This window comes from Arachis hypogaea, chromosome 8, assembly GCF_003086295.3.
Source record: "Arachis hypogaea cultivar Tifrunner chromosome 8, arahy.Tifrunner.gnm2.J5K5, whole genome shotgun sequence".
NCBI classification, from domain to species: domain Eukaryota; kingdom Viridiplantae; phylum Streptophyta; class Magnoliopsida; order Fabales; family Fabaceae; genus Arachis; species Arachis hypogaea.
In genome coordinates this window covers 6,233,593-6,246,003 of record NC_092043.1, presented here as the reverse complement: position 1 = coordinate 6,246,003, position 12,411 = coordinate 6,233,593, and positions in this window count along the sequence as shown.

Here is a 12,411-nt window from a genome sequence, read left to right as displayed (position 1 = left end):
CCAATTGATCCTCAGATTTCACAAATTGTATATTAATTGTACCATTTTGCACATGTTCTCTTTTGGAGTGAAATCTCACTTCAATATACTTAGTTCTTGAGTGTAAAACAGGGTTTTTAGAAATATTGATTACACTCAAGTTATCACAAAACAGATGGATAGTATTGACTTGCAATTTGTAATTTGTAAGTTGTGTTTTAAGCCAAATTAATTGAGAACAACAAAAAGAAGCTGCTATATATTCGACCTTAGCAGTGGATAGAGCAACAGTGACTTGCTTCTTACTTGACCACACATTCAAAGACTATCCAAGAAAGTAACAAATCCTAGATGTGCTTCTTCTATCAACACGGTCTCCTGTAAAATCTACATCATGATAACCAACTACACAAAACTCATCAGATTTGGGATACCAAAGACCAAAATCAGCAGTGCCATTGATGTATCTAATTATCCTTTTCACAACAGAAAGATGTGATTCTTTTGGATGAGATTGAAATCTAGAACACATACAAACACACTATAAATAATATCCGGCCTAGAGAAAGTTAGATACATGAAGATCCTATCACACCTCTATACCTTGTTTCATCCACATCTTTTTCTTTTTCATCCTTTTCAAGTTTGGAATTTGAATGTATAGGTGTACTTATTGGTTTAGAATTTTCTAAATCAAATTTCTTTACTAACTCCTTGGCATATTTACTTTAGTGCACAAAAATTTTATTAGTAGTTTGTTTGATTTGAAGTCCTAGGAAGAATGTGAGTTCTCCTCTCATACTCATATCAAACTCACTAGTCATTAATTTTCCAAACTTATCACACAAGGCTTCATTTGCCAATCCAAACACAATATTATCTACATAAATTTGAACAAGTTTAAAATGATCATTAGATTCTTTAATGAAAAGAGTTGTATCCGTAGTTTTCCTTTGAAAATCATTTTTCAACAAGAAAGAGCTAAGTATTTCATATCAAGCTCTTGGAACTTGTCTCAAACCATAAAGTGCTTTAGAGAGTTTAAAAACATGGTTTGGGAAATCTTTATTTTTAAAATTTGGGGGTTGAGATACGTATACTTCTCTATCAATAAACTCATTCAAAAAGGCACATTTAATATCCATTTGAAAAAGATTAAACCCTTTGTGGGCTGTATAGCAAGCAATAATCTTATTGCTTCCATTCTTGCAACCTGAGCAAATGACTTATCAAAGTCAATGCCATCCTCTTGGTCATACCCTTGAGCTACTAATCTAGCTTTGTTTCTAACAGCACTACCATTCTCACCCAATTTATTTCTAAAGATTTATTTAGTACCTGTTATTTTCTTACCATTCGGATAAGGCACTAGTGACCAAATCTCATTCTTCTCAATTTGAACCAATTTTTTCTCCATTGTCTTTATCCAAGAAGGATCATTAAGAACTTTCTTGACATTTTGGGGTTCCTCTTGTGATATGAGAGCAAGATTATTGAGTTCGGCTCTTTTCTACTTGAGGATCTTGTTGTAACCCCATGAGATGGATCTTCAATGATAAAATTATGTGGATAGTTCTTTAAGAACTTTCATTCTCTAGGCTTTGGTGAAGTGAGCTCAGATTGGGCATGATTTGGTTCTGCATAGTTGAGATTACTAGAAATTTCTGCTTCAGTAGGAGACAAAATAGAATTGTCTCCTACATTTTATTCTGTAGAAATGGGGATAGTATTTTTTTAAGGTATGTTTTGATTTGTCTTGATCATAGATCTTTTCAAAGGTTAGTTTAGTTTCAATTCCTACATCATTCTCCTCAATAACACTTAAAATGGTGTTAGAATCACAAAAGATGATATGTATGGACTCTTCTATTATTCTATGTTCCTTGAGGTAAACTATATATATATTATACTAGTGGTTGAATAACCAATAAAGACACCTTCATAAAATTTTGGATAAAATTTTCTAAAATTATCTTTAGTACTTAAGACAAAGCATTTGCATCTAAAAACAAAAGTACTTAAGATTGAGTGGTATTCCTTTCCAAAGCTCATATGGTGTTTTCTTTAAAACTTTTCAAATGATAGTTTGGTTCAAAATGTAACAAGCTGTGTTTACTATTTCAGCCCAAAGAAATTTTGGAATTTTATTTTCACAAAGCATAAATCTAGCCATTTTTTAAAGGCTTCTATTTCTTATCTCAACAACCCTATTTTGTTGAGGTGTTCTAGGACATAAAAATTATGTGAAATACCAAATTCATCACAAAATGATTCAAAATCTTAGTTTTCAAACTCCTTTTCATGATCACTTATGATGAAAATTATTTTCAAATCTTTTTCATTTTGAATCTTTTTGCATAGAGTTGAAAAAGTAAGAAAAGCATCATTTTTATGAGCTAAGAAAAGAACCCATCCAAACTTAATATAGTCATCAACCACCACTAAACCATAATATTTACCACCTAGGTTTGAGTCTTAGTGGGATAAAAAAGATCAATATGTAGCATTTCCAATTATCTTTTGGTTGAGATGTCATCCTTGGGTATAAAAGAATTTTTTAGTTTGTTTACCCAATTGACAAGCATCATAAGTGATGTCTTTGTCAAATTTTATTTTTGGAAGACCTCTAACCAAATTCTTTTTCATAAGTTTAGAAATTTAAAACATGCTAGCATGTTCTAATTTTTATGCCATAACTAATTTTCAGATTTAATGGAAGTAAAATAAGCTACATTTTGCTTTTTTTAGTTCCTCTAAGATAAGTCCATACACATTATTGCATCTTTTAGCTTCAAACAATATTTCACCAAATTTTTCACACACAACCAAGCATTATAATTTTTTGAAAATAACCAAATAACCTAAATCACACAGTTGGCTAATGCTTAGAAGATTGTGTTTCAACCATCAACTAAAAATACATAATTAATAAAAGTAGAGAAACTCTTATCCACCTTACCTATGGCCACTATCTTTCCCTTTTCCATTGTCACCGAAGGTTACAAAGCCTCCATCGTATTTATCAAGCTTGATCAAGAATGTGGACTTTTCGGTCATGTGCTTAGAGCATCCACTATCCAAATACCACATGTCATTCTTCTTTTTGGATGCTAGGCAAAACTCATTTTGGTGACTATGGTTAGCCATTAAGCGAGCTTGAGAATTGTTGTCTGAATCTTCATCTTCTTTAGTATCATTTTCTAGATCTTTCCTGTAAGCCATAAGTCCCTTTTTCTTATCCTTCCGATACTTATCTTCTTTTCTCAGCTTTGCACAGTCATATTTGTGGTGTCCAACTTCTCCGCAGTTGTGGCAAATGACCTTGCTTAAGTCCTTCTTCAGTTCTTTTAAGCTACCTCCTTTGCTTCTTCCTTTTAGTCTCATCATCCTTCTAAGTTTTCTAGCAAAAAACATAAACTCGTCATCTGACAAACAGTCACTGGATTCATCATCCAATAATTCAGTATAAGATTTAAGAGCCACTCCCTTTTTTGTGTCATTTTTTATTTGAGTAATTTCATAAGCTTGTAACTTTTCTCTCAGCTCATCATAGGTCATTTGACTCATGTTAATACTTTCAGAGATAATAGTAGCCATAGTTTCCTACTCTTTAGTCAGACTTCTCAAGACTTTCCTCACCAACACTTGTTTGGAATGAGTAATTCCCATAGCATCCAAGCTATTAATAATGATAGAAAACCTCTGAAACATATCATCAATTGATTCTCCTTCCTTCATAGAAAATATTTCATACTCTTTGCTCAACATGTCAATCCTTGTTTCTTTTACTTGTGTGGTGCTCTCATGTGTAACTTGGAGCTTATCCTAGATTTTTTTTGTTGTTTTGCATCTTAAAATCTTCCGGTATTTCTTGAAGTTGATTGCACAGTTCAATATATTGACAGCCTTGACATTGAGTTTCACCTTTTTCTTGTTATCTTCATTCTACTATGCTTCATTTTTGGGAGTAACAACACCATCAGTGCTAGTTTTGGTAGGAATTTGAGGACCATTCACGATTACCTTTCAGAGGTTGTAATTTACGGACTAAACAAAGATCTTCATTCTTTCTTTCCAGTAGTTGTAATTTTTTCCATTAAAGAATGGAGGTCTGTTGTTGGATTGCCCTTCTGTCAGTGTATATGCCACTGTGTTGGACCCCATGTTGCTTGTCATCTGGATCTTTCTTCCAAGTTATGAAGCTTGATCTCTGTGAGACCAAACTCTGATAGCAATTGATGGTTATCAATGGCTAAGAGAAGGGGGTTGAATCTTTGTCTCCTTTTAATTTTGCCTTGAGTTCTGTTGAGATACTTTGAGTCGAAAATAGGAGACAGTTTAGATTTGTCTCTTGACACAGTAGGAGCTAAAATAGAGTTACGTACAAGATGTGTTAAAGTGAAGTGTTGCTGAATAGTAGAATCAGCATAAAATTTTATTTTGTCTCCTATAATATAGAACTAGAAACAGAGAAGAGAAAAGAAAATGACATACAGATGTATCCTAGTTCAACTACTCAATGCAATGTAGCCTACATCCAGTCTCCATCACAACAATGACAGAATTTCACTATGTTTCAACAGAATTATATTTACCAATTCTCCCTAGAATTCTAACCAATCTTATTTGGGACAAATCCAGTTTCTAACCCAAACCAGACTTGATTAGGAACTCACCCTAACTTTTCAATAGTAAAGTGATAATCTAACTTGCAAGAAAATCTCCTCAAGATTATGACCACAAAACAGAAAAACTTACAAAGAATTTCTGAAATAAACTTAGACTTTTTCTCCAAGTCTAACTCTCTGTCTTTTTCCACTCAATAGTTTTTTCTTACAAACCTCACTGTTTTGCCTTTTACCATTAAAAACAAATAAAGACTAAACTGAGAAAATGAGATACTCAATAAAAACTATGTAGGAGAAGAATAAACAGCTCAGTGAGCTATGAGAATTCAAACATTGAGCTTTCACTCCTTACTCCAATGCTTGGGCGTTCACCCCTTTAATAGAGAAGTGAAGCTTCAAGGGCTTGAAACTTGCTTCAGCACTTTGTTGGTCTTCTTCTCCCGAAAATCAAAAGCTGCAGCGGCATGATAGAGGAGAGAGAGATGGTAGAAGCAGTGATTGAATCAAACATGCAACTATACCTTCAATCTTCTCTTTCAACCTTTTTCATTTTGCTTGTAGATTCTGAACTCTTCATTCTTGCTTTGACTCCAAGTCAAATTCTTGAGCATTGATTCATAGCAGAACTTCATTATCTTTAATATTTTTAACTTTCTACTTCTATACATGCAAAGAGATGATTTCTTTGTCGAGCTTCAATGAAGCACAAATCCGGAAATACATCTTTGATGATGTTTCAAAAGTGATGTTTGCTTTTATCCCTAACCTCTTTGACTCCCTTCTTCTTTGATTGAATTGGTAACCCACTTTTGGTCTCTTGATTTTGCCCTAGCATTGAGCGTTTTCTTTTTTTTTTTTCTTCTGAGAAATCACGTGGGGTCAAAAGAGAAAGAAGGGAGAATTTGGTTTTGGTGGTGTGAAGTGATTTGTTTAAATGAAATGGAACTTAAATCACTTAGTTACCATCTAAGTGAATGAATGGATTTGGATGTGGATTACTGTTTGGACTTGTGTTTAGATATGGACTATTTACTTCCTTTTTTTTCTTTCTTATAGTTCAGCCACTCAAACTTTGGATTAAGAGAAATATTATGAGTACTTTATTTAAGTTGAACCATTTTTGAGCTTGTGTTCATATTTTTTAGGCCTGGTGTGAGTAAATTATTTTCTGCGCACTAAACAAAACAAATCGCATAAATAATTAACTTTTAACCCAATAATATTTAATTATAATTTTAATAATATTTTAATTCTTTAAATTCAATGGTTACTAATGTGTTGACAATGTACAATTATTTAATAAATATTTAATCAGATATCAATGACATTACTAGGCTTAAACATATTATTATTTCAAAGTTTTATAAACACATAATTTAATTATACGACAAAAGAAATAATTTTATAAGTGAGCCACGTTTGCTTTAAGAAAAATATTAAGTGATTAATTTTTTTGCATTTGCTTTATATTTTAATAAAAATATTGTATTTCTAGCATTTTTTAAAGTAATTAAAAATTATTTTACAACCTAAAATGTTTATATTTTTTGTTCATTAAAAAAAATCTTAATTACACCGAATAAAAAAAAAAGGTTGCTGATGTGTGACAACATATATATAGAAAACTAATAAGAGCAATATTATATCATCATCAGTGTTATTATATTTTGTCAATATTTAATCAATAATAATTTATACTTATACTTATAAAAATTTTATATACAAAAAATATATAATTTATATTTCTATTTATTAAAATTTATATACATAAATTAATACAATTTACATATATATTTTTTAAAGTTTGTATAATAAAATTTATTTATTAAAAATAGTTTAATATTTATACTAATCAAAATAATAACAAAAAATACTAAATATTGCTAACCCAAGAGTTTCTCAAACTAATAGGAATTACAGAGATGATTGTAACTCTCATTATGAAACAAAATCAGCAAAAAATTTGACAATCTCGTAACATTTAGACTATTAAATTATCTCAATAATAAAACATATTTTTTAAAATTTTTAATAATTATCAAATAGTCTTTATTTAATTTTAATTATAAATTAATCATTCAATATTATTTAATTATAAAAGCTATCTTTTATTTTATAAATTATTATTTTATTATTCATCATTTATGTTTATTAACGATTAGAAAAAATAATGAAATAGATCTTCCATCAATTATAACCTTCATAAAATGTTTTGACAATGTAAATCAACGAATTTTTTTTCTTAATCCGTTACATCCGTAAAAATTAGGAGAATCGTGTTTGTTGTTAATTCAATTGATTTATTTGATACCAATCGATTGATAAGAAATGAATAGTGTCAAAAAAATCGATTGGAAGTATAACACAATTGATTGAATTGCGCATTAGAATATGAATTTTTTTTATTCAATCGACTGGGGGTAAAATAATCGATTGAATTGCGCTTAGAATATGGATTTTTTTGTATTCAATAAATTGGAAATATAACAATCAAATTTTGCAGGGAAATATAAATTTTTTCTTATTCAATTGATCAAAAGTGTAATACAATCGACTAAATTGATTACTGCACTATATATTACACCTATAGTTTCGCGAAATTTTTAATTAGGTCCCTATATTTTTTTTTCTTTTAATTGAGTCTTTGCACCAATTTTTTTTAATTGAGTTCCTACACGTTTTTTCCTTTTATTTGAGTCCATGCACCAATTTTTTTAGTTGAGTTCCTATATAATTAAGTCAATTACTACCAAGAGGGACTTAATTAAAAAAAAAAAATTGGTGTAGGGATCCAACTAAAAAAAAAAGTATAAAGACTTAATTAAAAATTTTACAAAACTATAGAGACCAATAGAGTAATTAAATCTTTTTTAAACATAACTCCTTTATTTTTACAAACCTCTCTTCTATCTCTAAAAAAAAAAAAACTTCTCTCTTTATTTTCTCCCATTTTATCAACATTCACTCCAATTTACATAAATATTATAAAGTAGAATCTAAAATGAAAATAAATACCAAAATGCTATTTTAAATCTAACTACTTGGGCTAAGAACCCTAAAATTATGATGAAAAAAAAATATGACTACTAACTAATGAAACATCATCATAAATTCATAGTTATAATGAACAAACACTCATCTTCATCAATATCACGATCATCATCTTTATTATTAAAGATATTTTGTACTCTCATTTCATATCATTGTTAAATCTTAAAAGTATTCTTTTTTGTTGAGCAATTTTCTGTCACAAATTTTATAATAAAATAATATATAAAAACTAATTTATAATTAAGTCACCAAAAAAATTTATAATTAAAATTAAATAAAAATTATTTAATAATTATTAAAAAATTTAAAAATATATTTTTTATTAGGATGATTTAATAGTCCAACGTTGTTGGATTATCGAATCCTTTGCTAACAAAGTCCGTGTGAAAAGATTCGGTAATGCATGATTAGGAAGCGGAGAATGATCCACATCAATTATCAACTAAATAAATAATGATGAGTAACTTTTGATGGCTCATGTTGATGAGAGTTTCGGCTTAGTGACTAAAAGTAAATGCTAAATTGTGTAACTGGTAACTACCAAAGGCTTGCTCTACTTTTTGCAAGCTGTAAACACCCCTCATGTCCTAAACAAGCTTAGCATTGCCATCTCATAATGAATTCAAATACGCGTAAGCCCACCACAAGGGGGGTGATCTCGTCAAAGACACATTAATTCACTAATGATTACATCTGCCAAAGTTGTAGTATACTAAGATTTGGATTGGAAAACACATGATCCTGACGTGTTGGCCCATGGCCCCCATGTGCCACCGGGGTTTATGCTCATCATTCTGCAAGGACCTTGGCCTAGTGTGTTTCTTTAAAAAGTCAACATAGAACGCAATTTATCATGCTCCTGCTCATACTTGATCCGAACCTTCTTTTTCTTCAAAGAATATAGAGATCAAATGATTAACCATTATGTATTGTATAATTAAGCCTCGTGCTCATGTTCAGGGAACTCCATCATATGCAGAAGGAGGAGGGTTCACATGTAGACCCCGAGAGGATAATTTTACTAAATACAAACAGAAATTAAGACATCACACGTCAGCCTACTTAAATGTTCCTAACAATGCACCAAAACCGACCCCCAAGATGGACTTCAACCACACCTCTGAACCTGATATAAAAAAGAGGGGGAATTAGCGGCACTTATGATATAGCAGGAACCAAAATAAAAATTGGAATCTCATGATGATACTCTGGCAATATCCCAGTAGAAGAAATCATAACTAAAAAAAATACCCAGAGTCTCAAGCCACCAAGAAGTATATAAACAAAGATCAAAACTGAACCGACACACACAAGACCCATCTATATATATCTTTTTAGATAAATATTACAGTTACGCTACACATACAAGTCTTTTTTGATTTACAATTTTATAAGTTGGGTTAAATCTAACAAAAACTACTCTCACCCAACTCAAGCATGTCAAACACGCGCATTACTCAACCGTTCCCAAAGCGCGCTACTTACCATTATGAACGACTCTTCTTCTTCTTCCTCGATCAAAACCACAACCGCCGAGATTCAAGGCACATTCAAAAACTCTGAAGAAACTTTCAAACTCCTCGCCAACGGTCGACGAAATCAACAAGCAAATATCAAAATCTCCATAAAAAACCACTAAAAAGAAAGAAGAAACATTATTTAAGGTACTGTTTCACTAATGTTATAGGTTTTTTAGATTTCTCTTTCTGATTTCGAAGGCGAAGCATTATATCGCGTATTTCTCTTTTATTAAGTAGATTCATTATATATTCTTAGTTTAAAGTAGATATTACGGTTCTGGTGAAACTGTTCAAGTCAGTTATACTATTTTACGTACTTTTAGTGAATGGTTTAACGCATTTTTTATCTGTTTTTGTGCATGTTTGCATGTTTGGAAGTGAGTTTGTATACATATAAACTTTGTACTGTATTTCAAGTGAATTCATATTTGGGTGTATATGGTCAATTTTTTGGTATATATCAATCAAATTCGAATGTGACTGGTGCTTCTAGTGACATTTTGAACTTAAATATCATTTTGAACTCATATAATGTCATATAATCCAAAAAAAAAATACAAGTGTATGTGTCTAGCATATATATCAAGAGTATTCAAATGTAACTGGTACTGTTGTACTTGTGCTTGAGCTTGTAATGTCATTGTATGCATGTTTGGTTTACTTGAATATTCTTTTGAACTCATATAATGTCGTGTAATCGAAAAAATAATAAATGTGTATGTGACTGGATTTTGGTGTATGTAGCTGGTATTTAGGTGTATCTAGCAGTTATTTTGGTATATGTTGCTGGTATTTGAGTGTATGTGGCTGGTATTTTTATCTATTAACAATATTTTTTATTCTTTACAGTAAAAATGACAACCAAGAGCTAAGGTTGAAAAAAAAATACAATGTAAGCATATGTATATATATCTTAGACCAAGTTAATTTTTTCTAGTATAAATATAGCTTATTTAAAAGACTCTCATTTTGCTTTGTTTACAGCAAACAAAGGATTTGAGATGCTCCACGCGACTATTGAATGAAAAGTTTGAAAAAATGAGCGAGGTAAAGAAGGTCACTATTCAGGAACTAGGATTTGGTGGCCTGATGCACATCCCGCCGATGAATGTGTCACACAAACTGTTGAAGGAATTGGCTAATTCCTTTAATTTGGACAAAAATAAATTAGACACAAGACATGGTTTGTTAAAAGTTAAACCCAAAAAATAGGAGCTTCCCTTAGCCTCAATGCATCATGTAACTGATTACAGAAAACCTCTATACTTGCATTCTCTATAATCTATTCTTTCTAATATATTATTCTGATCTCATGTAATCAAGAATAAATTTAGGTGTACATGGCTGGTATTTGGGTGTATTTTGGAGTGTAATTAGTTTTCTTTTTTATAGGAGACATATTTCCCAAAAAAGTGAGTTTTAAAGAACTTTCAGAGGAGAACAAAGAGATTTTTAGAAGATTATAGGAAAAAAATATTAAAGAATCTAACCGATCAGATGATGGATATCGGTGTTGACAATGATCAAGATCGCCTAATGTTCAAGAGAATTTTCATCTTCTATATTCAAATGGCATTCTTCTTGCCAACTACCATAAACAAAGTATCTCCTGTCTACCTAGCTCCAATTTTTCAACTGGACAACATAACAGAGTGCAACTGAGACAGCCATGCATAGCCAATTACCGTTTGAAAAAGAAAAAATTGTTTGATGTCTGCCTCTATGCCTTGATGATAGTATATCTTTATCTAACAAAACACACAGACAAGAAAGGAGAAGCAATCCCTGGACTGCCCTGGGTTAGCCATTGGAATAGGGAGCTAATGGTTGCGAGGATCAAAGTAGAAATTGATGGTCATATGGTAACTGAACATAATATTTTTCTAATTTGGGTGTATTTTATTTATGTAGATGGTGTAAACTAACGTTTCAACTATTTCAGGGCATTGTCAAGAGGGCGGAAGTGAAAAAGAAATTGAAGAAAATGAAAGAGAAATAAAAGAAAGAAAAAAGAAAAAGATAAAAAAGAAGAAGGAAAGTTCATCAGAGAGTAAATTTATTTTTTTCTTCTGAGTCTGAGTCTGAATAAGACTAAGAGAAACCAACAAAAATAAGGAAACAACCCACCAGAACAGCTAAAAAGTAAGTAATATTTTTGGGTGTATTTTGTCATTTTTAGGATATATTTTGCTAATTATTGTTTGCTCTCCAGAATGGTATCCAAAAAAAAGAAACAGATTGGTGAGAATTTCTCTTCAGAAAGTGAAAGTGAATTCGATGATGAGTAAGATTTTGAAATTGTCATTGCATTACTTTCTTTTTTGTTTATTATCAAAATTTGATGTATTAATAAAGTGTTTTTCATTTAATTTTAGAAGTGAAGAATCGTCACCAATAATAAAACAAAAATCAATGAAAAAATTCAGACTCCATCCAAAAAGTAAGCATTGCTTTCAGGAGTATTTTATTATTAGTTTTGTTGTGTTTGTCTGATTCATGCTTTTTTTTATTTTCAGGACGCAATCCAAAAAAAGAAAGCACATTGTTGAGGATTCGTCTTCTTAAGAAAAAATTAAATCCTATGATGTATAAGATACGTTATAAAGCTATCTTATCCTTTATCATCAAAATTTTATTTGTTAACATGTTTTTTTGCATGTACTATCAGAACTGATGTAAGAACTGAAGAAATAGAAGAATTATTCAGAGAATCAAAAAAAAAAAAATCGATGAAAAGGTTGTACAGGAGTATGTTGAATTTGGGTGTAAATTGCTGATTTTAAGATATTTTTGTTTCTGATAATTGTTTTTACTTTCCCAGGATGAAGGAAGCTGGGATCCCATCGATGGAAGGTCACTAAAAAATATGATTTATCCGAACGTAAGATCCTTTATTTGATAGAATTTTGAGATCCTGATTTAATTAAATAGTATTTTTACTAAATGATATTTATTCTATGCTTAGAATACCAGAGGTGAACTTAAGAAGCAAAAATGATCCTATGTTTTAAACACAAAACGGATCAAAGTAGCGTAAACAAACCCACGGATAGCATGTAATTTCTGTTTCTAATACCATTTGCTAAATTCTTTTGTTACCATCTGCTTCTAATTTTGTCTATATATTTTTTAGAAAAAAAAATCCTTTGATGTTCTATTCAAGAAACAAAAGGCAGCAAAAAAAAAATCTGCGACTATGTAAGTTCTCAAAAAATAGAGCACGTGTTTCTTTT